Raw genomic sequence first — 6,493 nt, 5'->3', positions numbered from 1 at the left:
TTTCCTAGTGTAATATGACTTGAGCGGGGTAGGAAGACTATTTTTAGGCTTCTTATTTTAATCTTCATATTTGTTATATAAGTTTCTTTAAATATCTCTGCTACTTAATAATACTATTAATATAATGCATGCACGAAAAAACGGGCTTCCTTATTAACGCGAATAATTTCGCAAAATTTTTTCACTAAATTTGAACAAAAATACAGCGAAAATAAAGAATCTCAACCGAAATTATCTAAGTTTTGTAATTCCTGTCAAATTTACATTTATAAAGAGAAAAAAAGCCTCACCTCCCACTCCAACATCCAATAGTGGTGGCGCTTTATGTTCGCCTAATGGCACCTGATAGGCAATCCGAACGATAATCGAGGTTGCCAAACGACGTAAAATGGTGTTCCCGAGGAACTTCGCCGTATGAAAAAAGATGCCGTTAGTAAATTCTTTTTACCAAAACATACTGTTTTGAACAAATAAAGAGAACCTCATAGTATTTCGTTGATGTGCTAACAAACGAAAATCCGTTAACGTCACATACAAATGATCAACCATTTGCACGGAGTAGATCGAATCCGCATACCGTTTACTAGAATGAAGATATACTAACAGTAAATATCACAGGATTAAACAGATTTACAAGTTACCTAAAAATATATGCACTTAAAATACTACTTTGCTCTTATACTCTTTCCTGATTTCTGATTTTCAATGTTTCGTCTGAAAATATGCCAAATTCAATGTCAACATCGTTATGGGGCTCTGTTGTTTAAATATTTGATTCCTGCTCACAAGATTTTTCTAGCAATTTTCTTGCGGTGTCACAATAGTTAGTGTACGACAGATAAGTATTTATGAGCTTTATTTGATGATTTAGTTTGAAGCTGGCACAGTTTCGATTCCATAGAAAAACGTCCATAATTCGGACTAATATTGTGAATTTTATAAATATTTGACAAGATCTATCCAAGATATTATTCTGTGAAGTTTTTTCAAACCAGTAACATGTTCGATGTTATCGGACAGATTGGGACGAGAAGACGTTATCCATTAAAAGCGTTGGTTAACGCCAAGAAGGGTTAATCTTCCGAATTGTAGAATTGTAGTACGAGAAGAATTCGAAAATTCCGTTTCTTCATTGAGGCATGTTTAACTATGACAACGACTCATTTCAATACGAGTAGCGGCATATCTAGGACGTTGGAAAACATAAACATGTCGATCATGGCTTTAACAGTTTTCGTCACTTAGTCTCTACCATCCTTTTACGATTTTACGATAAAGATGAAATTAACGAGATCTAGAAATACTCTAATTAGTAAAAACTGCATCTAGAAATACTCTAATTAGTAAAAATCGACTTCTACAATACCATTACGTGAAATTTCAAGGTCATGGTTGTGTTGTGAGAAGAAGGGAAGAATTCTATCATTTTATTCGTCTATATTATAGCATTGACGGGACTTTATTCATAATATTACTAATGGAAGGACAATAAAATCCTTTGTCCACTTACTGTCGATAAGTTCTTGCAGCAATGTTGCGAAATCTTCCATTAACATGCAATCGGCTTCAACAAACTACATGCTGTCACAACGACTGTCTCACATTTCCCAGCAACAGAGGGAGTACGTTCCACTGTTTCTGTTTCTGCTGGAACAACACACATATCTGAAAACTAGAATAAATTCGAATTCCCTAGTTTTTAAATGCAGAATAATGAGTTACCAGTGACCGTTATATGATTTTCAATAAATGGGCAGCAATAGACCTATTGACGAAGCGCAGTTACAGTTTGAAGCAGCATCCATGCGTTTTTGGTAAATGAATTTTTTGTGTCTATAGTGTAAGACCGCTTACTCATAGGATTGAACTGTTCAAAAGAAAGCTCTCTGGAAGGCTCAATCTGCTGGGAGATTGGTAATTGTGAAAAGTGGGACTTAAGAACTATTACGCAATTTACCAACAATATATCCGTCCTTTTCGAAATTCATTGGTTCGCTTGCCACCTGCTTTTTTCCTTTGTTTTTGATTTGTGCTTACTTTTGACTCTAAGGTGTTATTCATAGAATACTTCAAGTTGAGTAGAGACACCTGTCAGTCGTGGGCAGTTAACGAACTTCATTTTTCGAAATTGTTCTGCATGTATTACCATAACAAATTTCTAGCTGAAACGACTCCTTCAATAAAAGCGTTGTGTGAATTAGCGTAATTCATGTAGATTGTCAAATACAACGTAAATAAGTGAAGTCTATATTTTAAATCTAGTCAATATTTGAGAACATATCAATACCAACGGTTTTTTCAAACATCTTTGCATCGTCATTGTCCTAGCTGTTCTTCTCAACCATGACTTTCTCCAAATAAGCGACGCTTTTTGCAAACCTAAAGTTCACATCCGCATTTTACAGTTTGCTTCAGCATCTGTGTATGTGTATGCGTATATCTGTGCATATTTATGTGCGTATCCATATTTGTGTATGTATGTATATTTTCTTACTGATATATGTACATAAATATATATATATATATTGCATTGTATACATATATATATACGTGTATATATATATATATATATATATATATATATATATACAATGCAACTTGGGTAAAACTGACTTACCAAAACAATAGAATCAGTAAACAGCGTTAAATTAATAGTGTCCTATTTTTGATTTTCATCTTCGTCGTTGATCATATCCACCGTACATCTAATGAAGCCGGCACAGAATGGGATCCCCTCAAAAGATTCGCCTAGAAATAGAAATAATAGACGAAGTGCTCAAAAATTCGTCCACATAAGCCTGATAGAATCAGGTCACAAACCGGAAGATTTTGATTTCGTTCATGAGATTGAGCTGTGAAATATACGCGTCGTTGTTTTGCCGCACGAAATCCGACGGACTGAAACTATTGTAGTGCCAAAAAACGAAAATACGATAAAAACCATGAATCCATAGAAATGATGCTATTTTTTCTGCCATCATTCCTTGGTTTTCAATTTGTAGCTGCCCTCAATTGATCGCATATACTAACGCATCGGTCAATTCATTTATGTCGCGAAGCCAAGGCTCGAGAATCTCAGAACAAATATTTTCCCATAGATTTTAATTGCGTGTATAATATTATGTAGAACTTTCTAATGCGGCTAATAGTCTGAATTTATGAAAAGTTTGTAATGAATTTTAATTTTATCTACAAAGGATGGATTACATGTGAGAATTTCGGTAGGAAATCGTACAACAGTTTTTTACCCCTTCCGTTCGGATAAAAAATTTTTCAAAAACAGTATGCACATTTTGCTCACCTACCTATTCTATCTGGAAGTCATGAAGAAAAGAAAACGCTGTTTTCTAGAATTTATACAATTAGAGCACTCACTTCAACCACATTGCAAGAATTGTCATCATCCCACTTTTCTATTAGCTCTCTGAGTTTTCCACAGATCTTTCTGTGAAGATTCACAACAGGTTCCCCTTTTTTGAAAATTACGACGATTTCCAGTTGTCTTAGCACTGGTCTTTTTTGAGTGACACAGTCAAGTAGGGCTCTGACCTGTTTATGTACAAGAAGCAAAAAAATTTGCTTAAGCTTAAAATCTTCTTCATAAACATACACATTTACTATAAAAAGCAGTTTAAGATTATGGGGGTAGTTTATTTCGGTTGAGTACATCTCTTGGCATACTCTTGCCGCATATTGCATAAACTTCAAAAATCCAAAAATGAATAAAAAAAAGAATTGTCTCTATATCACGCGAGGTCTAGCGCCATATCTCAATTTGGTCTTTTCATAACACAAGCGGATTCACTTATCATCTTGTCATTGTACATTTGAGAACTGAGTTGTTGGTTGAATCATTTCATGGATTACTTGAACGGGCAGTGGATTACTTCCTAGTTTGTATTAAAGTTTACATTAATGATCTTGATAATCATAGAATAAAAGGATAAATTAAGTTAAATACGTATAGGCTATGATGGAAGCGAAACATCCGATACGTGAACCAAAGAAGGAACAACAACCTAACAACCTCACAACGCCGAAATTGAACAGTAGGTAAAAGTTCCATGAGATTCAAAGATTTCTTAATACGCCTAGCTCAAGTGAGATTCGAACGTCTGAACTATTCACGCAGGGCTTAATGTTTTTCTTAAGCTGTAGAAGTACCACTATACGCCATTAAAGGATTCTCGTGTCCAATTACAATGTTCTCTCTTAGCAAGACCAGTATTTTTAAACGGCAGTATTCACGATCTTCTCGAGGCTGTAAATCAAGTTTCACATCTCTGTGGAATTCAGAATACCAACAGAAAGAAGCTTGGAAATGTTAGATGTATAATAGACATTCAGATAAAGTCCTCAAAATTCATGGTCAGGTCAATTCAGGTCAGTTTCTTTATTCGATGTTTTAAAACTGTCACAGATTGTAGTCGATATTCGAGTGAGACTTGTGGATTTGTGGTTCGCCACTAGTTAAAATGTAGAATACTAATCGAATCTGGGTTTTTTTTGAGGCCTAAGCTAGGGGTTCTAAAGCGTTTTTGAAGGTTGTTTTGCTAGCGCTTGACTTTAATTCTTGCTAGAGAGTAGCAATATTTTTCACTTCTATAAATGGGCAACAACAAAACATATTGAATCTGCAGATGGCCACGACTCTAAAAAGCGATTCGCAATGGTATTTCAGTTTCAATCCTAACAAAACAATTATTATAGCCATTAATATCATCTGAGTTAAGATAAAGATTTCATGTGAAATCTCGATTTTTTGCTCTGCTCTGAATCAGTGTATGCCGAAATAGCGTTTTTGGAAAGAAAATGCAATAACGAAATGGTTAACAATGTCGATCGCTCTTCTCACTCATTGACCATGTCGACTAATGCGAGATTCTCTTACTAATTGTCTAGATATAAATTGAAGTGAAATGATCACTTTCGTCTACTCGTCGAAAGAATGACATTACTAAGAAGGCTAGCATGGAGAAAATAATAAAATCTAAATGTTAACCTAGGCTATTTGAATCACTGCATTATACCCTTTCAAAGTGTCCTAGTATCAACTGCATATACACCCAGGTACATCAGAAACAAAAGATATTGGCAAAACAGTACCTTGCATCCACAGTGGACTGATGGTTAGGAGCAGTGATGGAGATATATCCTCTTCATTGCAAATCTGATAATGAGCAATAACTTATTCAATTACTCCATAAATGGATCGATTTTGTAATAGATAGATGTTGTGTATGCATACCGTTCATAGCCAACATGGTCAAGCACGGCGCTCAACACACGCTTGCGACGAAGAGGAAATTGGATCCTCACTGGCTCCAATCCAGTGTCCACAGACGTTCTTCTTTCCGAAGTGGTTATTCGCTTCACATCAAGTCGAATTCGTCGAGTGAAGCACTGCTTGAATGAGGTTATCCCACTCAGCAATGCCCTTTTATACAGAAGATTTTGAGGTTACCAAATGATAATGATTTATACCTGCTTTGATGATGAGATATTTACAAAACATGTGACGGTGGAAACTTCCAGTCCCCACGATTGCCATATCCGGAGGGTCATGAGCTATCCATCCTTTCGGGGTGGACAACTTGCTACCAGAATTGTCTGAAAGGATAAAAAAACTGGCTTGACACGTCGACTTACTGAAGATACTAATCGCTTCTTCACGTGTACGCTGAAGAGAGCACAACAAAAGCAAAATAAAAAAAATTAAAAAAACCCATTATGAATCCATGAGATAAACAGTGTGTGGACGAACGGCAAAGAAGCATCGATATATCGCGATAGGAATCGTTTAAATAGTTGAAAGCGTGTAAACACGTGACGACGCCTAATTTTGCTCGACTATCGCATCTATTTGACGCCTAATTTCCTTTTTTTCGGACTTGCTCGTTTTTTATAATTTAAGATTCATTTCTAGATCGCAATAATACGGAAATGAACAATTGCTGTGCCTGCTGCCCAATAAGACGAACAGGATTTATTGCAGGAGGAGGAGGCGCGGTGGATTCATTATCAGGGTTCTCAGTGCTGCTAGAATCTTCTGAACATGAGTGATACGCTACCCAGCTCTGTCGACGATCGTCCATGGGCATTCTTTAGCGAATTCGATCACCTTAAAATGCAGACTTTTCCACAAACAATGGACGAATACAACATCAAGCTCAATAAATATGCAATTACAGCATAAGAGATGAAGAGAGACTTCAATAGTATCATGTACAGAGAAAGAACATTAGCTAAGATGATATTCTTATGGAGGTAGATCCTTGTATGGAATTTAGAGTGGATCCTGTAAACATTATGTAACCCAAATCGACATATTTAGTGATTGACAGGTAACTAAGAGGAGAGGGACAGTTCACGATGAAAGAATTAGGAAAACTAAGTTACGAAATCGACGCCATCCATAGAATTTAAAATTCAACACGCGACGCATTGCGTCCAGCGTATTGCAGTCGCGTTGGACGACGGCCAATTTTCAATC

The 6,493-nt window shown here is 36.1% G+C and overlaps 1 long non-coding RNA gene across 1 annotated transcript; it reads right to left on the bottom strand.

Annotated features, from left to right (window-relative positions):
- Positions 1-2,295: 2,295 nt before the first annotated feature.
- On the bottom strand, positions 2,296-5,458 carry LOC309798290. Its single transcript, XR_014293049.1, has 5 exons — positions 5,249-5,458; positions 5,107-5,170; positions 2,821-2,898; positions 2,618-2,748; positions 2,296-2,379 (listed from the first exon to the last, which is right to left on the bottom strand). It is a non-coding gene; the product is annotated as an uncharacterized lncRNA (long non-coding RNA).
- Between the last annotated feature and the right edge of the window lie 1,035 nt (positions 5,459-6,493).

This window comes from Mesoplodon mirus, assembly GCF_964341445.2.
Source record: "Mesoplodon mirus genome assembly, contig: HAP1_SCAFFOLD_2589, whole genome shotgun sequence".
In the NCBI taxonomy this organism is placed as follows: Eukaryota; Metazoa; Chordata; class Mammalia; order Artiodactyla; family Ziphiidae; genus Mesoplodon; species Mesoplodon mirus.
This window is presented reverse-complemented; position numbering and strand designations above follow the sequence as displayed.